Genomic DNA, 25,821 nt, shown 5'->3' with positions numbered 1-25,821 from the left:
TTCGTGCCAGGTTCAAAAGCCGGTTTTGCCATAGTGAATATTCACAAGATTTTTATAATATCATTCGAGAATGTTATTAATGAACAGGTTGCGAAATTGCTGAAGGCAGTTCTCATTAATAATGACTATAAATCTTTTTCAATAGTTCGTTTTTAAAAAAATGAAACCGGGTGGTATTTGTTATGTAGGAAAAAAAATGGGGAAGGGACTGTTGTCTCTTGAAATGGGGAGTCGACCGGTATACAAGGATGAGAGATTTGAATTTTTTCATTAGTATTCATAGTTATGCAAGGTAATTTCATAGAAGTGGTATTCTCGAGGTCATTCCTTAAATCATAATGTTCATGTAAACAAATTATTATTGCTGGACTGGAGAAATCGACTGACATAGAGTTATTTAGTAATTGAGATCTTTTTCCAATCTTTTTACAATTGGCCCCAGGGGATGTCATCGTTCAGTCCTTTAACATTAGTTTTAAGGCGGAACACCCATCGTTGCTCTTTTTCCAACAGGTATTTCTCATTTGATATCTGTTCAATAACAGTCCAAGTTATGTCTTCTGGTTTATGGCCAAATTCAAGAAAATGTGATGACATTTTCGTTGTTCCTCTCTTGCATTTTATATTGCTCTTATGTTCGCCAATCCTGACTTTTACTGGTCTGGTCGTCATGCCTATGTATTCAAGCATGCATGGACAGGAAATGAGGTATACTACATTGTTACTGTTACATGAAGTGAATTTTCTCTGTTCCCATTTTGTTCCATTTTGGAAAATGATTTCTTTACTTTTTTTGGTAAGTGGGCATACTTTGCATTTGCCACATGGGTGGTGCCCGTGTATATTTGCCATTGCAGTTGATTGTTGTGTATTTTCAATTTTGCGTGGTCTTGTGTGTATGATCATATCTCGAATGCTCTTTCCTCTTCTATGTGAGAAGACTGGCTTCGGTAGATTCAGATCTGCACTGTTCAAGATACGCCAATGTTTGTTGATGATCTTGGTGACCTGATTGGAATTGGTATTGTATGTTGTAATGCAGAATGGTCTTCTTTCTTCTTCAGGTTTAGGATTGGTGGATTCAAGAAGTCTTTCCCTGCAGTTATTACGAGCTCTTTTATAGGCCTTTTCTATAATTCTTTTTGGATACTGCCTTTTCTCAAGTTTGTCGGTGAGAGCTTTTGATTGAGTTTTGAAATCACTGACTTCCGTACAATTCCGTCGGAGTCTCAAAAATTGTCCATATGGAAGATTATCACGCAGATGTCTAGGGTGAAAGCTTTTGTACAGAAGAAGACAATTCTGAGATGTAGTTTTGAAATGTGTGGTGGTCATAAGTCTGCCATCCTTTGGTGATATGTTGAGATCCAGGAATACCAATTCTTTGTTAGAAATGGTGCTGGTGAACTTCAGGAAATCGTCTTGGAGATTCAACCACGTAATAAAACTTTTTGCGGTGCTTTCGTCACCTTCCCAAATGATCAAGATGTCGTCTATATACCGCTTCCAGGTGTTGATTTGTTTGAAAAAAGGATTGCTTTGATGTAAGATCTTGGTGGTCTCAAGATGGTGCACATAGAGACCAGCTATGCTGGGAGCAAAAACGCTCCCCATGCTGGTCCCGTGCTTCTGGAGGTCGAGAGTACCCTTATACTCGAAAAAGTTTTCTCTTAGAGCTAGACTGCAGCACTCCATGACGACATTTCTAGGAGTTTGATATTCCCAATCAACATCAAAGAGAACTTCTTCGATAATGTCCAAAGTCTCGGTGTGGGGGAGACTCGTGTATAAGCTTTCAACATCACAACTGATTAGTAGTTGTTGTTGTGGGTTAAAAATGAGATCTTCTAATAATACCAATACATCTTTAGTGTCTTTCAAGTAGGTGGATGTTTTTTGCACCATAGGTCTTAGGTATGCATCTGCAAATTTCGAGACAGGTTGCAAAATTGATCCGATTTTTGATACAATTGGACGACCTGGGGGGTTCTCCAATTTCTTATGTATCTTTGGGATGGTATAAAAGTATGGTGTTATTGGGGATTCTTGGACTAAAAAATCCCCCTCTTTTCTCGTTATCCATCTGTGAGCAAGAGCTTCTTCTACCAAGTTCTTTATTTTGGTTTTGATTTTTTCTGTAGGGTCTTGGTTTAAGACCTCGTAATTTCTCCTGTCTTGAAGGAGTCGTCTGCATTCTTTGTCATATTGTTCCGTTGTTTGTAAGACAATAGCTCCTCCCTTATCCGCAGGTTTTATCACCAAATCGTCATTGTTACTTAGTTCTTGTATTGCATGTCTTCCTTCTTTTGTTATGTTTTGAAAGGTTTTGTTTGTAGTGGTGTCAAGATTTTCCAGATCTTTCATGACTGCCTTTTCGAAGGCAAGTAATTCAATTGGAAGAGTGCATTTTAATGGTGTGAAGCTGGATTTCAGTTTCAAGCCTGTATCTCCTTCTTGTGTGGAGGAAGGCTCTTTGTCTTTGAAGAAGACTTGTAATTTCAATCTCCTCATGAACTCTTGTATTTCTTTGCATAGCAGGAATTTATCCATGTTTGATGTTGGCACAAAACCCAAATCTTTTTCCAAAACGGAGATTTGTTCCGGGGTTAGCTGCATGTCAGTTAGATTCACGACAAGGTTCATTTCTTGCTCGTTGTTGCTCTTGTCATGCTCCTGGTTGACACTCTTATTTGATCCTCTTCTCTCGGGGTCCAATGGACGTTGGTTCCTCTCCGATTTCTTCCTCTGTTTCTCCCTTGACGAGATCCTAAAAAATGAGGCTGTTCAAAAAAAGGGTAATCTTGAGGTGGGTAACCCCATGGGGGATATGCTCCCTGTGGAGCTCGTCAAGGGAGAAACAGGGGAAGAAATCGGAGAGGAACCAACGTCCATTGGACCCCGAGAAGGCATTGCTGAATTAACTCCCTCTCACGCTTCGGCGAAAGTAACAACTACCTCATTTTGTCGGCAATCACCCTTCTAAACACAGTTTACCTTATCTACAGTGCTTGGTAGAAGTTCCCCCTTTCTCCGATGCCAGCTCATGAAATCGGATAATCATCCCCAATGAAGTATGTATATATTTTCGTTATGTAAAAACCGGCTATGACGAGTTTATGAAGTACAGCATGGATGACATTACGTATTTGGTTGCGAGCTCGTACAAGCTAATAGTTTGCAAAGTAACTTCTTTTCACTAGAACAGAGTCAGATGGCTATCATTATAACGAGGTTTTTCTAATGAAAGTGGGTGTATGATTGTGTGTGTGTTAGCTACTAAGAATGAAAGAACGAGTATATTTTGCACATTGCAAATTGGTCTCTGATAATCTGTTGGTGGAATAATACCCAGCATTTATCCACAGAAAAATATATCACGTTTCATGGCAAAGAAATTAGAAAGAATGCAAATGTGTAAACACGTGTGCTGGCCAAATAAAAAGCCAGAATAACCGGTGTACTAAGAACCATTGAAATACAGCAAAAGAAAAATATATCACGATTTTCTTTTTCACCTAGCAGAAAAATGCAGAGTATGAAGATGTGTTTATATGAACAACTCACGGGTTGTTTTTCATTCATATTTTTCAATCAAGAAAGGTCATTGTACCTTTAATAATTCCCCAATTTGGGAGGACTTAAAACAAACGAACAGGCATACAATCCTATCAATATTTTGAGTGTAGTAGGGACATATATATTTTTTGGTCCTGATGAGTAAAGCAGTGGGGACTGCTTACGAAACATGTTGACCCAGTAGGGAGTATCTAATTGGTATACACCCCCTACGCAACCCCAATTTTTTAACATTCTCAGCTAGGGAATTTAATAAAGTCTGTTTTTTCCACTAGCTAGAGGATTTTTAATTTTTTGAATATTTCACTCACTAACCCTATCTCACTCACCATCACTTTACACATAGTTTTCTTCCTTCACTTAACAACAGTGCTCCCATATATTTATTGGTCGAAGCACGCCCCGCCCCGTAGAGGGACGGGAAGACCCCCATGATGAAGCATGACACTATGGGAATTCATAGTGTGTGAGGGGTATTTTAAAAAAACATTAAGTGCCTTTATCTGACATTCACATATGGCACTGCTTTATTTATTTATTCACTATTTAAATAATAAAATTAGGCCTGGGCGGTAAATTCCGTTCCGTTAGCGGAATTTGCGGAATTTGGGTAATTTCGCGTTCCGCGGAGAACGCGAAATTGCCCAAAAATCTGCGTTCCGCGACTTCGCGAAATTTTTTGCTTGTTCGCGTTCTCAATATGCGTGTTCGCGAGATATTTCACCCCGAGCACGCAAACAGCGATTGCGAACAGGAAAGAAGTATCGCGAACAAGCAATTCTGCGTGTTCGCGGAATTTCTGCGTGTTCGCGGAGATTTTTTACCGTTTCGCGGAGATTTGCGTAACACGATTACGCAAATTCCACCCACCCCTAAATAAAATACACAAAAAATATATTTTTATATCACATTGCGTAGAACCACCTTGTTTATTTGATGCTTTACATGAGCACCAGTTGCTTACACAAGGGCACATTGATTTTTGTTAGGCACGGGGAGATTAAGTGATTTACCGAGAATCACAGGATGTTGAGCGTCATTGTCGAGACTCGAACCCGGTTTGAGATCGACCGTCCTAGGCTTTAGGGGGAACAGCCATTACAACGCGGTTTTTACCACGCGCAGCTTTTACATCGCATGCGTTACAACGCATGCGATGTTACAACGCTATGCCATTACAACGCAAGTCTTTACATCGACTTGCGCTAGATGGCGTGCTAACATTACAAATAGTGTAGTTTACTATCCCAACACCTTCCCTACTGTTAAGTGGACTGGAGTTGGAATAGTAAATTACACTTTTCTAATGTTAGCACGCCATCTAGCGCAAGTCGATGTAAAGACTTGCGTTGTAATGGCATAGCGTTGTAACATCGCATGCGTTGTAACGCATGCGATGTAACTGCACGCGTTGTAATGACACACGTTGTAATGTCATACATCCAGGCTTTAGGCTACATCCTCTCCCTTTTATTTAAGAGGTCGAATTTATGGAGGAATGCGAGTATGATGTTAATGTGAGTGTTTTCTAGAGCTCGTTTGATGTCTCTGTAAGTGGAGGAGTCGTGTTTCTATAGATATATGGTTGTGCTGCGCCTACATTCGAAGGTTCAGCATTTAATCTACGTGTTCTGCGCCTGCAGAAGCGCTGAACCTGCAACCCCCGCTTCATTCCCATAAGCTCTCATCTACGTGCAGAATTAATATAACACAAAGCTGGGAGTACTTTCTGTTCAACTTGTGCAGGGGAAGAAAATGTATCTGGAAAGATGTGTGCAGGTGTGGCAATAGGCTCGGCCTGAGAAATAAGTGCCAGTGCTAAGCACAAGGAAACCACCGGCACAAATCAAGCACTGCTGTAAATTGACCACCGCCTGAAGCTGTAGACTACTTTTAAGCTTGTTCACTACATTAAAATGTTTGTGTAAAAAGGTAGACATACTTTTCAAATACAAAATACATGAACAAGGAACATCTTATCACCATCACTTCTTCAAGCTCCAAATGAAAAAAGTACTAATCAGTGAATTGAGGTGCACAGGTAATGGCTGAAAAGGAATGCTAGAAAGCCCATCTTCTTTACATTCTATGTTATGTGGTATGTTGTATATTGTGTATTGCGTGTTACCTGTAGTGCAGGCATTAGGATCTCTGCAGTGCTGTCTGCTATTTTGCATTAAACACGAGGCTTCCCTGACTTTACACTGCCCTAGCTATTTGTGTTTTCGTTTTAACCAGATGAAACAAGGTTGACAAAGCCAATGTTTTCTCAAGTTTCATTATCAAAACATAAAGCTGATACAGTAAGGCCATCAGCAGGGCTGGATCCCCTCACATATTAATGGTACCTCATGGTAGCAGCAGTACAAGAATCATTCACACACAGATCATGCATTTGCAAAGCCAATAAGTCTGGCTTTTTCTTAGGGGAAGTATTTGGTAATTACGGGAGTTGAGCTGTACCTTCAAAGCAGATTCTTATGACATGAAGTCAGAAGATGAACATTCTGTGGCGAATTTAAATGGCATGCTCAGCAAAATACAGCATAGCAGATACTTTTGGCAAAGGGTCAGACATTTTTGTTACATCCTAAAAAAACTATTATGCACTCATGTCGCTACTTTGTGAACTAAAAAGCCATAATTCCACGGAAATGTTATCACGACTGCAAAATAAAGCAAATGAACGTGCAAGGGCAACGAGAGAGTGGCATTTTGTCTTTATGACTTGCTACCGCCTTTAAACATCGCACACCTTATAAAAAAGGCCATGCATCACTAATTAAAATGTAGATATGTTTGCAAAGTAATTACATCAAACAACATGCACTGGTTCTCACGTGGCATTGACAGACTAGCAAAAATGGCTACTAGATTCCACCTCACTAAAACGTAATGGGAACACAAATGGAACAATGTTACCATCTTTGAAATAGATAAACAATGGAAGAGTGTGTCCATCAAGTATGAACAAGTGCTGAAAGATATAAGAAAGGTGAATCACTATGTTTTAAAAGTACCCTCACTCACCAACCTAGTTGGTGACATGCTTCATCATTGGGTTCCCACCGGAGAGATCGAATGTCTCCCCGGTGTGCTGCGACGCCTGAAGTACAGCGGAGCTGGGTTTTTTTGTGTGTGAATGCAGTGCAAATTGTGATAGTGTAGGTTAAAAAATGTCACAGTTTGAACCAATAAGTAATTTTAATAGTGGTAAACTGGACACAGTTAAAAACAATGTGGTGGAAGTGAGAACTCTGGTGATAATTGGGCCAGCTACGTCCTAAATATAGTGCAAAGTGATCAAAGTGGTCGACATGTTTCTGCTTCTGGCGTTATTACATGAAGCATTCTTCAGGACCTAGTGGAAGGCCACCACGGCGGTATACGCTCGCTAAGGCGTACCCTGACCTGTGGGGTCTAGAACCGCTAAAGACTTACGGTCAAAATAAGGTAACCCTTCAGGATTTCTGAGAGCTTTAGTTCTGTTGAGGCAAGAGTGAAAAAAATAAAACAGAACAAACAAACAGTGATTCACAAAATACATATATAATTTCACAGAGAACAGGCTTAGGCTAATCACACAAAATTTGTGAGTGAGTTTCATGCTCACACAGGGTGAAAATTTCCATATTATCAGAACCTTCGGGAGTTCACACTCGTATCAACCCGTGTCGATAAAGGAAATATCCTGTGGTGCTCGTTAGCGCTAGAACAAATAGTGCCGGAGAATGCTACACCCTGGTAGGTGGTGATTACGGCAAAGATGCCTGAACAATTCGCCATCACACTCTTAGTCAACACTACAATCTGGCTGACTTATGGGAGGCGGAAGAAACGCTTGGTTTTAAAATGGAGATGCGAGGAATTATCACACTGGTTGGTGAACACCAAGAAATCCGTAAACGGTGCTTACGTGATGTTAAAATCAACTTCACTACATGAGTCCGGGTGGGGGGCGGGACCTATAGTCACACTCGAAACAAGGAGTGAAGGAAGTAAAATGAAATTAATAGCTTACATGGTGGAAGTAGAGGTACGAAATTCAGCACAGCAGAACCTTTACTTACTACGCCAAGGTCACCAGCCCTCTGCAAACCTACTCGGCCCTCCTGCGGACTCGGATGTTAACGTCCGGACCGCGAGAAGTGTAAAAATAGGATGCGCATCCCGATTGGGAGGCGTAACGTCATCACGCATATCACGTGAGACGGTAAAAGATGACTAGACTACTGACTTTCAGATGACTAAATCATGACTTACACGGCTTCCGGGGAAGTCGCCATGCACCAAGAGGTTTATCCATATGAGACCTGGTCGGCAAAGTACCACTCGATTATCGATATCACGGGAAAATGTCAGGGGCTTAATGGACATCCGTAAAACACGAAAAGCTCATGAAAGCTAATGGGTGAATGGAAGCGGGCAACTAGCCCTCTCACTTTACACTTGTTCTTATTACTTTTGAAAGAGTTGGTGACACAAGGGCTCCTATAGCTGTCTGTAGTCAGAACTAAAAATTACAATATTAGCAGCATCAGTGTACGCTACCTACAGGAAAGGTACATTGCAGTGCTTAATTTGTAAAAGATCAAGGGCCGGGGCCCTTCTCAGAAGGCCACTGCAGCCTGAAGCACCCATACCCTGCCAGCGCTGCCAATGGCAGTACTAACATAACACCCAACCATTGCAGTCTTGCAAGTCTGACAATTCAGCATATTTCAGACCACACAAAGCTATATTAACGGCATGTGAGGCTGGCATTATTATTTTCAATGTATTTTGACTTAATAAACCCGGTTGTTGTGCTCATCTCAAAATTAAGAAGACAGTGCCACAATATAGTGCACTGTCACTTGAGCCAGTGCTGAAAATTAAGCGCTGAGCACCGGAAACCACTGGCACAAATTAAGCACTGGTATAGTGTATTTAGTACTTGCAATGAAAGCATAAAAACAGACAAGCACACACAAACACATAGGTGTAACATGTGCAGCACTGGCAGCTACAGAACAAGTTTCTTTACTCCATACACCACATGTTTTAGCAATACAAACCTGCACACTCTCATCACACTCCATACAATTTTGCAAGCTATTAGTTTTGATTACACTCTCTCACTCCCCACCACACACTATAATCAAACCCTCACACCTTGATTTTTCAGAGCCCATGCACTCTAATTAATCCCCAACTTAACCCAGTATTATCCAGAAAGCACCATCCAATCCAAAACACTTGACACAGATGTTCAACAACAAAGATGGTCTTTTGTGGGCTTCAATGAGATTTGAACATGCTGAGCAGTACACTACATTCCATTGACAACATAGATGGCACAAGCATGTATCCCTCATGTGTTCATACTGAAATATCAATGGTGATAAGCCTCATCCAGAAGATAGCAGTGAATGGGGTTAGTGAGTGCATGGAAAATCATTGAGAATATGTTGTCATTTACGGGGACAAAATAAGAGGGCAAATAACTACTAACCTAGGTAATACAATGCAGTACTCGCAAGCCCAGACTACGTACATTTTGTATGAGCACAAACAGACAATCATAGATTCTGCAGATGCGTCTCGTCGAATCCTGAACTGGTAGGGTGACCACCACAGCCCAGGTCGTTACAGACACTGTCTGCAAACTTAGACTTTTCACCTACAAATAATTGACCTGAGATCAATACAACTTTCATATTCAATGGAAGTAAAAGAAGACTGCAACACCCAAAATTCATTTGATCAACACACAAAAGTCCAAAAGAGTGTCTGTTAGGACCTGGAAGTAGGTGATCACTCTACCTACTGGTGCATCCTACAGGTGATCCCCATCCCTTTGTTTACAACCAACAAACAGCAGCAAGGGGCTCCTGGAAATGGCGGACGATGCACTATATGAAAAGAGACGAAACACAGGTAGCTGTTCAACTTTTCCACACACAGTACAGTTGCAAGGCAACAGCAGTGAAAACTTCTCTGACACATACTCAAAATGTGTCCATAAAAACACAAAGTGGCAGGCAAAAGTCATTGTTAGAGAATGCAGCGTGGTTTATATATAGGTGATGTCCTTTTAGGCAGACGGCAGGGGAGCACATGCTAGGTAAAAACCAGCAGTTTGCTCCAGTCAACAGCTTTATCTACACTTCAACTTTACAGGAAGCTCAACATCTTCTTTCTGGTCCATCCCCCTTCAGGAGGCATCTACCAGTATACCAGGGCAGCCTATTTGCAGTCCCAACGTTTTTGCTTGTTCTTCTGTTAAGATAGTCTTCTTTTCATTTATCTTTTTGCTGAGTTCAGGAGGCCAGTTTTTCTCACCCTTAAGAATCACCTCTGGAGTTTGGGTTCAAGAGTAAGTACACAAGTCATCTGTCCTTCCTCGGACAGACAGACAGAGTTACTTTGGCAGCAGTCTCCTTCATCTTGTCATCTCTAAGCCTACTCCATACCAAGTAGTGTTCTGATCTCTAGGCGGCAGGGGCTGCTAGTTATATTGGTTAATCAACAGTGGTGGGTGGGGGCCCTGAGCCCATCTTCACACAGTTCCCATACTGAGACCTCCCCTACAGTTCAGCTCTGTCTCTGACTTAAAACCTTTCCCAGAAGGCACTATACTAAGAATTTTGCAAAAATTATGGAAGTCTAACTAAGCTGTCTAATCTCTTTAAGCTTGTCTAAGGACCTGTATATTAAAGCAATTTTCCTTTCTCACTAGTGGAAAACCTACTCAAACAGGTCCTTTGCTTATGGCACAATCCAGAGTGAGAGAAGCCAGTGATTGTATGGTAAAGCCTCCGTTAAAGACAAAGTCATCCTGTGTCCTTCCTTTGCTATGGCAATTCTAAATTCTAAAAAGATTTGCCTGCCTTTGTGCGAGATGCTTGACTCACCCCTCCCCTTCTTTCTCGCAAAAACGTGATAAGAAAGAACAAGGTGATGCTTCCTAGGAGCTTGATGAATTGCAAATATTAGCCCCTTGAGCTCCCATCAAGGGCTGCTATATCAGAGGGTCTATATTTGCTTGGCAGGAGACTTAATAAATGTACTTCCCACCTTTTCAAGGCCAGAGTTCAGCTGGGAAAAATCTGATCACAGGGGCTACAGAAGGTGGGTCTAGCATAACCAGTGGGAGGTACCAAGGACTTAGGCCCTCCTTATGATGTTGGTTGGACTGCCACCAACAGACCGTTGGTGGCGGTCCACTCAACATACAGGGCATCGGTCAGACCACCGCATTATGATGGAGAAGGTCGGGGAGATAATGATGGAGGGAAAGACACCCACCTCCGACAGGATCCAAGATCCCATCAAGGCGGCAGTCACACTCCTATCCCTACAATGGAGGCTCTGCTCGCGACTGCCTTTTCATGGCGGTCCCACTCTCATGAAAAGGCACACAGAAACGGAACTTGGGGGCCCAAGCATGAGCTAAGTGCTAAGTGGCCTGGGGAGCACATGTAGTGCACCCTACAACATCCATGCATCATATGCCAGACACCAAACGGTGCCTGGCACACGGTGCATGGATGTTTACAAAGTGCCTTTTTCTACTGCGGCTTGTGCTGTGACCCTTTCCCTGGGCAGCAGCACAAGCTGCTGTAGAAGAAAGCATTTTACAACTGCCTGCACGGCGGTCGTATCCTAATAAAATCTACATTTGGCAGTGAATTAGATGGTCTCTAATTGTTAAAATGCTGTTAGAAAATAAGGTCTCTAGTTGGCAATGGTTTGCACCTTTGTCCATGTAGGTACCCATCTTCCTAATCAGGGTAAGGGGGATACACTTTTAAAATAACCCCTGCTCACCCTCTTGGTAGCTTGGCATGAGCAGCCAAGCTTATCTCAGAGGCAGTGTGTAAAGCATTTGTGTACACATACAGTAATAGAGTGAAAACACTACAAATAGACACCACACCAGTTTAGAAAAAAAGTAATCTTTATCTAAACCAAACAAGACCAAAACGAAAAAAACCTACAATACAGTAATCAAAAAATGACTTTTAAAAGGTAGAAACAGTTTTGTCCATAGCAAATTATAGTTGCAACAATTTCTTCACAAAGTACCTTGGATGTGTCACGGTCACAAACACAATCTGCCACAGGGAACTTGATGCGTCGGTTCCTTACGCCCATGGAAGGTGATGTGTTGGTTCCTTACTTCAGGGAGGTGATGCTTTGGTGCCCTACTGCTACGCCTGGGTGGCAATGTGCCAGTTCCATACCGAAAGGAAGGTGATGCGTCGGTTTCTTACTGTGCGGGGAGGTGATGCATTGGGTTCTTACTGCTGCCCAGCATTCTTGCAGACATGGTGCCCAAGTGCGATGCGTGATAATTGGGGATGCGTTGGTTCCCGATGTGGTGGTGGCAACTACGCTGTGTTGGTCTCTCCAGCTGCGGACCCACGATTCATTGATTCTTACAGCCACACTGCAGGGCCTGCATCGGAATTGGTGTGGTGATCTCGGACTCTGGAGATCAGCGCACGGGTTCTGGCGTGCAGCGATTCCTCAAGCCATGGGCAGGCGCTGCGTCGATTTCTTCGGCGATGCGTCGAAAACAGGTGCGGATGCGTCGCACTTCTTGAAGATACATTTCATTCCAGCCCCCAACAGCAGGAACAACCTTTAGAGGCCCAATACAGCAACAGTCACCTCTTAGCAGGTCAGAACTCCCAGCAAGGAAGTTCAGGGGAGCTGGTGGTGAAGTCTTTGTGTCCCTGAGAATTCAGAACAGGATGCAAGCTCTACTTCAAGCCCTTAGAGATCTTCAAGCAGGAGACACAGCACACAGCAAAGTCTTTATCCTCTCCTTGGCAGAAACAGCCGCTGCAGGCCAACCCAAGACAGCTCACTGCAAAGGGTCAGTACTTCTCCTTCAGTTTTCACAGCTCTTCTCCTTGGCAGAGGTTCCTCTTGAATTCCAGAAGTAATTTAAAGTTCTTAGGTCTGGGCCCAAATATTTCTAGAGCATTTCTCTTTCCTCTCTGGTGTCAGAGTGGCTCTGTGCTCAGTCAAAATCAGTTCTGTCCTCTCTGGTGCATCTTCCTGGCATGAGGTGAAGACAGCATTGTGTAAGGCAGACCAGGCCCATTCAGGTGAAAGGAAATCTCCTCCCCCTACTCTAAATGCAGCCTAGGTCTATTCAGCCCAGCCCGACTCAACCAGGAAAGGCAGGGCACACCTCAACCCCCCCAGTGGCTCTCTACACTGAATGCACATCCCCAGCCCCTGTCACTCCAAAGCCAGAGAGCCAATACACTAACCTAGCAGAGGCACACTGGATGACTAAGCAAGAAAATACCTGCCTTCTAAATGCTTTCAAGCACAGAATGTAAACATTATCCTTACTAAAAGATGCATCTTTAGATTCTGAATCCAGGCATACTAAACTTCACCTTCCTATCTTGTCCCAATGGGAAGTTATATTTATAAGATGTCCTTAATAAACTCCCATTCTATCCTATGGGACTGATTGCCTTTCAATAGTGAAAAACGAAATTCACTGTAGTTCACTATCAGGACATGTTACACACACCAGTACATGTCCTTCCTTTCACATACACTGCACCCTGCCCACAGGGGTACCTTTGGCATACCTTAGGGGTGACTCATGTAAGAAAAGGGAAGGTTTAGGCCTGACATGTGGGTGCACTTAACAGGTTGACATGGCAGTACTAGACTGCGCACAGGTACTGCAATGGCAGGCCTGAGACCCTTTTGCAAGGCTGCTTATGTGGGTGGCACAATCAGTGCTGCAAGCCCACTAAGAGCATTTGGTTTACAGGCCCTGGGCACACACAGCGTACTGTACTAGGGACTTGACAGTAAACCGAATAAGCCAATTATTGAAACATTAATCCATGACAACAATTTACAGAGGGAGCACTTGCACTTTGGCACTGAACAGCAGTGGCAAATTGCCCAAAGTTTCTAGAACAGCAACAACGAAGTTCAGCACACAGTAAAACACAGGAGGCAAAGGCAAAATTACAGGGGAAACTCACTCCAAGGATGCCAGGTCTAACAGTAACATATAGGGTTTTTACACATGCAGCAGGTATTGTCCTGGGTTTTAGCCCATGTAGGAAATAGCACCTTAATCCCTTTTACTGTAAAAACATTAAAGCTAACATGCTTTGCATGTCTCACTCTAGAGCACTATGCAACCAGAATTGTGTGCTTGAAGGCACCTTAGTTGCTGACTTATTTAATATTAGAAGTAGGCTTAAATATGTCAAAATGACTTCAGTTCAGTTCTTCATTTTTTAAACAGTAAAGTGGGTGTGCCCTCGTCATGTAGCCACCGCAGCTTGCACCATCCATTGCCACTGCCAGCACTTTCAAAGACAGTAACTACAAAACGAATAACCATCACATTGCTACAAGTGTGACAATTCAGATTATTAGAGCCTCCAAAAACTATAAGAATGGCTTGTGTGGCTGGTATTAGTTGCTTTTATTGTATTTTGCAGTAGTGGCTGCTCCCAGTAAGCAGCAGTGGGGTGGGGGGGAAGAGGGGGAGGAGAGGGTTTATAAAAAAAAAACTTTTGTGCCGGCCGAGCCTCTCCTGCATCCTCTCCTGCATCCTCTTCCTGGCTTCTTCTCTGCAAAGGAAGCAGAAAGCAGGAAGCACCCAGCTCCCAGCCTACTGATAACCAATCACAATGCTGCAATGCAGCATTGTGTTTGGTCTGAGCATCGTGGATTGGCGCTCAGCCAGAGATTGGGAGGCTGGGCATTGTTTCCATGCAGGCTATAATCCAGAGGGCTGGTCAAACATTCATGCACACTTACATAGTTCCCAGCACTGCTCCCCTTGCACTGAGAGCAGAGCAGATCTGCCCCGCTCGCCCGCCGAGACGCCGCAGCAGGAAAAATAAAATGATAATAACATAGAGTTATCATTTTAGTTTTCCTGTTTTTCCCCTGCAAAAAGCAGTGGGGCGACGCTCCTCCGCCTTAGTGGAGAAGCCTCCAGTTAATAAACAACTGTTGCTCTGCTCACCTCTAAATGACACAAACAGTGCCACCACGTGGCAGCGGTCATAGGAGCCGGTGTTGACAATAAAGTGTAAGACCACACTGTAGCCTACATGGGGTATTTTCCCATTATCCACTTCTGCAATCATTGTGTATTTTACTATGGAGTTACCAAAAAGATTAATATTCACTGAGAGGTGTCTAGCTGTCCATGTCTCCTGAGGTCCAAAAATGACAGCAATTAAGTACATAACAAGCATTGGCATAGCCAATAGGTCTCGCCTTTGGGACTTTATAAGTGCTTAGCCATGCAACAGTTGATGTTGTTGCACTAAGGATATTGTGCTGGATAACTAAATACTTATAAGGTCCCAAAAGCGTGACCTATTGGCGATGCCAATGCTTTTTTTTTTAGCAGATTAATTAATTACCTACGGCCGGTGAGACAGCTAATTCTGGTCTAGTCAGAAGCTAACACGTTATGTATGAGGAACGTAATAGAAGTGTTAAAAAACATTTCTGTTTTGTTTGAGCCTGTAAATTATTTATAGTTAAAAAAACCAGTTTTACTGCTATTATTGGCAGCTAAGAGCATTCCTTTATGTGGAGGGGGAAAGAAAGGAAGGGGAGACGGAGTGAGTGAGTGTACAAATAAGATAGTGCGAGAGTAACCTGCTGTACTAATGTTGATTCTAGAATAGTTCTAATTTGCTCATGTACCAAGTGCTCACCGAATGCACTTTATTAACACAGGTTTGTGGTCATGAGAGTATGGCACAGGAGAAGGCTGATATGGGAAAACCTAGAGTCTAAAGGAGGAAATAAAGGAACTGGTGAGGAAAAGGGGGGATAAAGGAGGTGGCTGTGTGGGAGAGAAAGGAGAGAAAATCACAGAAGAAACATGTGAGGTGCCGAAGAGGAGGGCAGAGTGGACAGACAAGGAAACTGGTTCTAAACAGTGCAGGAGAGGGGCCCTCGCAAACAAGAATGGCGAGGAGAGCAATGCGGGGATAGATCGGTATAGAAGGTAGACTGTAAGGGAATGTAAGACACAGGAAAAACGTCCTGCTAAAGACTAGTTAGCAGAAGCGGCCGGCACAGGTAAACGCGGTGGGACGAGGCGGGGTGGGGGGTTATTGTCGACAGATGACAGAATAGGTATTATTAAGTAAATAATACCTATTCCGTCGTCTGTCGGCTTACCCCCCTGCAGCGCCCTGCCCTGCCCCAGCCCATCGCGCTTACCTGTGCCGGCCTCCACTGCTTGTTAGAGAATGTTCACGGGAGGGTAATGTGCAACAGCATAGGGTCTCAGTGGAGCACATAAGTGAACTTGTGGGCGGAGAAGGGGAGTGCCAAAAAGAGTACGAGAGAGCAATGGTGGTCACGGATTTAGTATGGTATTAGTGACACCTTTAAACCAAATGGGTGTGGGGTATGTCCCTTGAAATTTCTTGACTACCCGGTTAGACGCCTTCAGCGGTATGAAGATGTAAACCTAGTGGGACACGGGGGATATATGCTTAATAATGACCGAGTGGGGAGAGGCTTGCAAGGACAGCACACCTATCCGGACTCACCTCCCCATGACCCCCTAGTTTGTAAGACCTATTCCTCATTTCCTAGTGGTGAGTCAATTAAGGGTGTTTTACTAAACACCAGATCTATGGGGAAACATAAATATGAGCTAGAATATCTGATTCACACAGCTAGTCCGGACCTGGTGTTCCTTACGGAAACTTGGGCCAGTGAGACCTCTGACCCCGACTGGAATGTAGCGGTCCCAGCAGACTACTCAGTGGTTCACGTGGACAGGGCTGACACCAAAGGTGGAGGGATCGCTATTATATATAGATCCTGTCTCTCTGTTTGGATGCTGCCCCAGCCCTCGGTAGAGGCGGAGGCTCTAACCTTTGTTATTAAGTATAAAAATCTGGAACTTTTTAATTGGCTACAAATATACCGACCACCGGGGGCAAGTGCCCCGTTTATAAGTTCTCTTGCATTCTTAGAATTATATTTGGATTCTCCCACTTTTACTATTCTGGGTGATTTTAATTTTCACTTAGAGGCCAACAACAACTCTGATACATTCAATTTTCTGGATAACCTGGCAAGTTACGGCCTGAAACAACTTGTAGAAGAGCCTACACATATAGCCGGACACATATTGGACGGCATTTTTACCAATAATGACCAGCTCCAAGTCGAGAGTGTTCTACCCACTTTGTGGTCTGACCACTCCACAATCCATTTTAGTATAAAGTTCCCGTCATTAACGAGAGGCCGTAGTCGTAGGTTAGAGGTATCTAAGTCTCGTTCCTGGAAAGCAATTAAGAAGAATGAGTTGCTAACTACCTTGGAGACTGAGCCACCCAAGGTGACTTCTGATATCAACATCTCAGCCTCTAATTTTGAAGAATGGCTTAGATCAGCTGTTAATCTGCATGCCCCGGAAGTCACTAAATCCTCTCACAATAAAAGGGTTACTTCACCCTGGTACACGTTGGAGCTGCGGCAAATAAAAACAATGTGCAGACGTAAGGAGCGAATCTGGAGGTCTGATTACAGTACCGAGCATAAAAAAGGGTATAATAGTATACTGGAAGACTATAAGGCAGCGATAAAACAGGCTAAATCGGTTTATTTCACCACAAAGATTACGGAGGCTACTAGCTTCTCTAAGGAGCAATTCAAAACAGTAGCAGAGCTAGCTAAAGGTCCGGCGATGAGAGGTTTCAGCCGGATCAAAGTTTTGTGGAACAACTGTCTTTGTTTTTCCAGAATAAAGTATGGATGGTATACAACACACTTCTGACAACCGCAGGGGTTCAACAACACACCACTGCGGCATCCCCGAATCACCGGGATACCCCACATAGGCTGTTCTGCTTTTCGACCTTGGAAGAGGACCAAGTGGCCAATTTGTTGCCCCAAACGAAGTCGGGCTCCCCATTGGACCCATGTCCGCCTTACATATTACATCTACTACCCCACAAGATTAGCTCTTTCCTGACACCTCTTATGAACGCTGCCATTGCTTCTGGGGTTTTTCCCACGCCATGGAAAAAAGCTTGTATTAGGCCTATTTTGAGGAAACTCTCTAGATCCTCTGGACGTAAAACATTATCGTCCAATTTCTTGTCTTCCATTACCATCTAAGATCTTGGAAAAAGCTGTGAATTTACAACTAATGGATTATTTGGATAGGAATAATTTGTTGGACCCCACACAGCATGGTTTCCGCTCGTCTCATTCCACCGAATCCGCACTACTCATGGCCACTGAATAGATTCGGAAGGTGATGGATGGGGGAGGCAGAGCCACACTTACCATATTAGATCTGACCGCGGCCTTCGATACCGTGAACCATTCGGTGTTGGTGCAGCGGCTGAAGGATGCGGGTATTGTAGATATCGCCTTGACCCTACTCACCTCCTTTTTAACATCTCGTGAGCAACAGATTCACTGGAATGGTCAAAAATCTGGATTATTCCATCTTCCATGTGGAGTCCCGCAGGGCTCTGCATTGTCTCCGACTCTTTTGAATTTGTATGTCAGACCTCTGGCACAGGTAATCACTGAACATGGCTTAATGCTGGTGTCTTATGCCGAAGACACTCAATTAGTGGTCTCCCTGTCTCAAAATGTCGGGCGAACAGCCGAGTGGTTCTGTAACTGTCTTACTGATGTAATGGCGTGGATGACTAGGAACTTCCTGAAGATAAATACGGAAAAGACCGAGGTTATTGAGTTTGGCCAACTCCCTTCCATCTGGAGCCAAACTTGGTGGCCCCCAGAGGCAGGTTCCTGTCCAGTCCCTGTAACTAGGGCGAGGAACTTGGGAGTGGTGTTTGATAAAGATCTTAAATACGCCTCTCAAGTTAATCAAGTCACCTCAGCCTGTTTCTTTACATTGAAAATCTTACGGAAGATTTTACCTTTTATCCCGCTGTCTCTCCGGAAAACTGTAGTTGGAGCTCTTGTCCTTTCTAAAATTGATTATTGCAATGCACTCTATCTTGGTATAGGTAAGGGACACATTAAAAAACTCCAATCCCTCCAGAATGCGGCAGCACGAATACTTTATGATCTGCCCAAACATCATCCGACCTCGGCAGTAATTAAAGAACTACACTGGCTTCCAGTGTGCCAGAGAGTAAATTTCAAAGCTCTCTGCTTCGTGCACAAGGCAATCTACGGAGGTGGAGCTTTGGATATTCAATCGCTGTTTCATGAGTACCAACCCTTACGTACGCTTAGGTCTGCTAACACAGGGCTGGTTTGTGTCCCCAGAATTAAAATGAGGAGGAGCTGGTTTTTCTTATCAAGCTTCTATTTTGTGGAACTCTCTTCCGGAGACAGTCAGGCTGGAACCCAACAGGGCTCTTTTTAGGAAAAAGATAAAGACCTGGCTTTTTCCAAGATCCTAGGATTTCTCGTTGTTTGTTTTAATTCCCCCAGCGCCAAGACGCCACGGCATAAGTGCGCCTTATAAATGTTTCAGTCAGTCAGTCGGAGAGCAGGAGATGATATAGGAGGATAAGTGAAGGTGAGCAATGAAGCGGCAAAAGTGTGGGGTGGACCAGCAGGAGAGGAATCACCTCACACATGGAGAATAAGGAGGAAGAGGGCTGGGTATCAGACAGAAGAAAAGGGTGGGGGTAGCAGAAGAACAAGCTGATGTGAACAGTCTGTAGTTTGTGTGAAGGCAATAGTTAGTAAATGAAGGAATAATATTGAAGATTCTACTTACTTTAGAGAGAGCATGGCTCATAAAGTCCTGTAACATGAGCAAAGGCTTTAAAACATGTACCTGGTGTCTAGTATATAAATACCTATGTGGGTTGTTGTGCATATGTGGGACTTTGTAGTGCTTTACAGTATTTCTGGATTTGTGAGGCACTGAAGAATTGTGCGTGATCCAGTGTAGATGTGTGCATATGTCTAAGTATCTAGACATTAATGTGGGTGTCTGGCAGGAAGTGATCTTTGTTTGAAGATTGTAGTGATTATGCACATTTCAGCATGCTTATGTTAATTTTTTTATGTGTTTCTGCACACCAGTATTTATGTGCCTCTGTGGCTTTCATGCTTGTCATCTTCTTGGGTAGTTATGTAAAAACTGCATTAAAAAATAATGTATTAGCATCTTCCCCCACGCGCTCCCATGAAGGGATTAAAAGCGGTGAGAGACAACGCATAGTAAATAGGCAGTAAGCTGTTAAGACTTAAAAAGCAGCAATTTATTGTACTTCATACATGAAGTTAGACAGTATATATACTTCGGCCAACCTTTTCTGGACCAGCATAAACATTTAGTTTGCCTACGGATGAGATAGAGGGGAGGAGTGGCAGAGTACGTATGATCAGGAGAAAATATTTAGCTTGTCATACAGGTAGGCCACACATTCACAGCCAATATATCTAAGATGTATTAAAAAAAATCCTGTTATTCAGTGACTTCCTGAAGTGATTTAAGTCAGCAGGAGCTATGTTTTTATGTGTAAATTAAAACATTCATTCTAGGACTGCTGACATGAACATAGACTGCCTCGAATATAATTAGGCAGAGCAGAAATAATGTAATTCTAAATATGAAGCAATTGAGAGTTTCTCTGACATGAAAGTATTTGAAATGATAAAGTGCCATTGCTTGCTGTCTAGTTTGGAAGGAAAATATAACGGTGAAAGTGCAGCGAGGCAAGACCCTGAAATTGCAGACAGAACAAGCATTGGCCGCGCGACGCGGGAAGCTTTAGTAATGTAAAAAAAAAAACACGCTAGTGATGCGCGCGTGCACGCTCGCGTGAATGCAAACGCTAGGCCACCAGGCAGCACTTTGAAAACCCCGATACTAAATGTCTCGGTGCAGCGCATGCGCTGGCTCAGCGAGACCTAAAAATTACTTTAGGGCTCCACAAGAAAAAGATGAATTTCCATGGTGGCCCACAGTTAGCAGTTGTTCAAGCTTCATTTACACCAACCATTTAGAGCTTGGCATCATAGGTTAAATGTACACACACACACGCGCACACGCGCACACGCACACACGCGTACACACCCACCCACCCACACACACACTCACCAATTGCAGCTCAGCAGCAGTGCAATCTTGTCTCACAAACAAAACAAATGCAGCAAGGACAACTTGGTTGGGAGCTCAGGGCAGGTCACCCAAACAAATCCAATATCTATGGCCATTCAATGGACAAACAAAGCCTCACCACACCATCACATTATATGCTAATCATGTTCGTGTTTATTTGCTCCGCCCAGTGACCCTGCAAGTCCATCCATCGAGAGCAGAGGTGGAGTCTCCAGCCAACATCCATGCTGGGTGACATACTTCCAGGACACTATGGTGAATTTAGGTGGCCCTTTTCTCCATCCTATACTTCAGACAGATAGGGTGCTAGCTCTACTTCTTCACAAATTGTCCCACAGAACACTAAGGGGTCTATTAAGATGGCGGGTGGACGTACCCTAGCTTTGCTGGAACCGGCTGCCAGTGGTGTGGTAGTCCCGCACCGGCAATTAGCATCGCAGCGCGCGCTATGAAATTCGTTTTATTTATTTAATTGTTTACTTACCTGCAATTATCCATATTCCGGTTTTTAGAACCCCCACCCTGCCCCTCCCCCGCCCCGCCTTACCGCCCCACAGAACTCCCTCCACGGGCCGCGGCTGCAATGGAGAGAGGGTGGGAGGGGCAGGGGAACCAGACAGACAATTTAGAGTAGAAAGGTAGCATCTGGGGGCAAGGACATGACAATGGGTGGATGTGCGGGGGTACTGAGGAAAGCAGACAGACAATGGAGGAAGGTTGGGAGCGACTGAGTCAATCAGATGGACAACAGAGAGTGGGCAGGAGAGACACGAACACGGAGCACAGAGAGTAGTTGGAAGGGACTGGGGGCAAGCACAAGAAGAATGGAGGCTAGTTGAGAGGTGCTGGGGCAAGTAGACAGAGAACAGAAGGTGGCTGAGACGGACTGGGGCAAACACACAGACAGCAGAGGGTTGGGCGGGTGCTGGGGAACATCACAGACAATGGATGGGACTGCAAGAGGGTCTTTGCTACAGACCATAGATGTTACATTTCAAACTGGGGGCAATACATTTCAAGGGCAATAATAAATGTAAGGAGCGTGCTTCTGCCTGATCTGCATGCTAAGTCAGTCACTGATTCTGTCATTTTCTCTGTCCGAATTTTGCCTTCATTTTAATTTTTGAGTTTTGCTTTCATTTCAGATTTTAAATTTTGTTTGAATTTTCCTTTAATTTTTCTTTAATTTTGAATTTTGTTTCCCCCAGCTGTTAAAGTCTTACTTGTTACCATTTCATACTTCTTTACAAATTGATGCCAAGGGATGTATTCCTATCAGATGTGTATCCTGTTTTGTCATCTTCACTTGCCCAATCTTTACTCATGCAGCTAACTTTCACACTCCAAGGGGCATATTCACAAGGAGACATCACCGAGTTAATGGCACTTTATCGCAGCCAAAGTTGCGATAAATGTATCGCCCCAATCACAAGCTGTGGTGAACAGCCCACAGCACCAGTTTACCCGCGTTAGCAGCCGCAAAAAACATCGCCACAGACGAACCCCGCAACAATCGCTAATGAGATGCAGAGTAGGCGTTCCCGTGCGAAAAGCCACACCTCAACATTCTCAACGACCAGCCAGATCGGCGATAAGAACACAAAAACAGGCGATAAGGCGCGTTAGCAGCAGGAAACTAACACCTGCTCTGACCTGGTGCAAAGTTGGACAGCAGCCTGCACCACAAAAGGGAGCTCAGCCCAGAGACACATCGGGAGGGCAACAGATGCCATGGAGCCACTGATCATGCGGCCCGGACACCCAAGAGGGCCACTGCCACCACCCCAGGCCCCCAACCCCCACCTGGAACCCCCTCCCCCGGACCATCACAGAGGCAGCGCAGACAAAGACAGCGGACCCCCAGGAAACGCACCAGCCTCACAGACCCAACACCTGACAATGTCATTGTCCACTACAGGCTCATAAGGACAACCATCCTACACATCCTGACCATCATCACCCAACAGGCCGACGGCACCAACACAGCGGACAACCAACATCCCACCCCACACAAAGCTGCTGGCTGTGCTGCACCTGTTGGCCCCTGGTACCCCTAACCAACACCCACCAGAGTCTCACAGCCAGCCACATTCAAGTCCCTCACACCTGTCCTGGACATCACCATCACCCTGGTACCCCAGTCCCTATATGTCCAACACAAAGCGCAGGATCCGCTGGAGACCAAGCAAGAACCATACGCCATAGCTGGATGCAAGCACGTTTTGGGGGCAATCCACAGCACACATGTCCTACCTGTGCCCACTGGTGACATAGCACACAATCACCACAACAGAAAGCACACGTCTCACATCAAAGTGCAGGCAATATCTGAACACCGTGGAACCTCCACCAATGTCGCCTCCAAATACCCAGCCAGTGTGCATGAGTCCTTCATCCTCCGACAGTCCATCATCAACCTGCATTCCCCGGATGGCACCAAGGGAAATGCACAGCCCCTTGGCAAGTTCCAAATGAACACCCCACTCACCCAACACAACAACCATGCAACTCACAACTCTGGCAATGCACACATCACAAAATCACATACAACATGCAAAACAACATTCTCACCACACCAGACACGACAGAACAACTTACCATGGTAACCTGGGCAAGCCGTGAACATGAGCCATCAAAGGCATGGCACCTCGGCCACACAATAGGTGAATGTGGGGAGAGGTGGCAACCAGGCATGTGTGAAGGATGCAGGAGAACCATGATTGGGAAAGTACACAGTGCCAAGAGTTGTGGAAATGTGCCGGACAGACCGCAGTATGCAGAACACACCCATATCCATGGCGACATACACCTCTGGTGTATGGAGTGCAGTGGACGCAACCATGTCGCCCCAGACAGAGGGGGAGTTCGCGGAAATGTTGCCTGTGACGTCCCTCCCCCGTAAGCGTGAGCGGAGTGGGATGGCTCGGCGTATGCCAGCCCAGCGTAGGGGTGTAAGTAAAAAGCAAGTAGCCCTGGGTGTGGTCCTCTTCTGGAAAGCGCAACATCTCTGCCAGGGCGGCTCCTCTCACCCCGCCACGAGGCCGACACCGTCCTCCTGAGCAGAGTTGTCTGCGATCCTGTGAGCCTGCCATACCCCGGCCTGCTAGGCCCCGAACCCATCTGGCCCGCCCCTGTGCAGCCAGGCCACACTGATCACCTGCCGACACCAACGTGTGTCAAGGAGGGCCCACCACGTGCCGGTGCAAGCTCCAAGCCCGAGGCTCGCGACCTTGGCAGCCTCCTCAGACCATCACAGCCTCCACGACACAGTCCCGCTTTACTTCTTTCTCGTTGACGTACTCTACTGCTTCCTCCGGCCTACACCACGGTCAACTAGGTCACACATTTGGAACTGAGTCTTGATTACACGATGGCTGAGTACATATGTTCATTGCAGATCATATATCAGTGTACTCCCTTCGAGGTGGTGCCACCAACACTGCGCATGGCATTCTTACGACACATGTCTGTTGTCCACTGCTGACCACTGCTTTTGGGCTACACTTCGGATAAGTAGATCACACATTTGGAACTGAGTCTTGATCATACATTGTCCGTGTATGCACAATAAGGAAGATTCTACTTCACTGTACTCCCTTCGCTCAGGTAGCAGCAACCATGTGCATAGTATCCCAACGACACGTGGCTGTGGGCCCACGCGGACTACTGCTCCCGGCCCACGCTGCGCTCGCGTAGGCCACAGAATTGGAACTGAACATCGATTATTCAAGGGCAGAGTAAGAATCATTGCACGCAAGGAGAGGCGAAGACGCGGTTCAGGCAGGAGGAAAAAAAGGATCATCATTACGGAGGTGATCGGACACTACCAACAACTGCCCTGGTGCCACTAACTCTGTGCATCACAAGACAACAACACATGGCTGTGGGCCCTTGCTGACCGCTGCCCCCAGCCTACACTGCGGTCGAATGGGTCACACACAATTTTGAATTCAGCATTGATTTATTTATTGCTGACTTGATGTCTTTGTACAGGCCTCAACACAGACTGTATCCCCTTTCATCCCCGGTGCCACTATGTCTATTCCCCAAGACCCATGGACACTTTCTGTTTGCACTTTGGTGGCGTCTGAGTCCATGGACTTGTGGTTGTTGTCGCCATCATGTTGGTGATACAGTTTTTGTGGCGAAAACGATGCCTTTGCATTCCACTCCTCCATTTGCTGCTTCCGGACAGCTTCCACCCTCTGCATCATGCCCTGGAGGACACCTTCCACTGTCCCCCACAACCCTCCGCAACATACACCTCGGACATTGATGGGGACCTGCTCAGGTCACATGGCCCATCTGACTGCACCGCAAGTCACCGTCCTGTGGCTGGGTGCCTGTGCCGGCTGCAGTGCATCCAGGGCCACTAACTCTGTGCTGGTCAGGTCTGGGACCTCTTTGTCTGAGATATTGGATTGCCTCTGAGGCGATGGTCTTGGGGTCATCAACGCCATGTGTCTGTGGCCCTGCACTGTCCGCAGCCTCCGGCCTCAACTGCGGCCCACAAGAGCCCACACATAGAATCGAGTACAAAGCGGCCCAGACGTTGCATCACCGCAGGAGGCACACGCCACCACCGCAAGGACCACCTCCAACTGCCATCTGTCAGAGTCGAAATGGTGGTCCTGACAGACTTACAGAGTTGCTCACTCCTGTTGTGGATGCCATCATCGGCCTGATACCATGCTCAGCACTCCAGGTGCCACTGACTCAGTGCACCACGATTCATCGTCCATTACTGTATTGGTTATGTACTGTGGTGAGTTCACGCAGCAATGTCACCTCAGGCGGTCTGGGAGACCTGGGACGATGATGAGGAAGATGATGCAGGTGCTACACCACCCATTGCAGCTGCATCATGTGGGTCCTGAATGGACGGAATCCTAGACATTCTCTTCACATGAGCGTGCTCTGCTCTGGTGCCCCAGACTCAGGGCAGTGCAACTCACGGACACTTCTGTTTGCTCATTGTGTGCTCTCTGGACTTGCTCAGGCTACCTCCATGATGCTCCGCAGTTGTCCCTGTAATGCTGGTGTTGTCTGTTTCGAAATTCATTGTGTTCACTGTTGTTGCCAGTACCAACAACTCTATGAGGGCTGGCTTGCACTCACCCCACACACATCCAGCACAGGCATCACTGTAC

The 25,821-nt window shown here is 45.2% G+C and overlaps 1 protein-coding gene across 1 annotated transcript in view; it reads left to right on the top strand.

The window, feature by feature from the left end:
- GIPC2 (GIPC PDZ domain containing family member 2) overlaps positions 1–25,821 on the top strand; it is a 551,697-nt gene that overhangs the window by 66,360 nt on the left and 459,516 nt on the right. The gene's annotated exons all lie outside the window — the stretch shown is intronic.

Source organism: Triturus cristatus, chromosome 4_2 (assembly GCF_964204655.1).
Source record: "Triturus cristatus chromosome 4_2, aTriCri1.1, whole genome shotgun sequence".
Lineage (NCBI taxonomy): Eukaryota > Metazoa > Chordata > Amphibia > Caudata > Salamandridae > Triturus > Triturus cristatus.
This window is presented reverse-complemented; position numbering and strand designations above follow the sequence as displayed.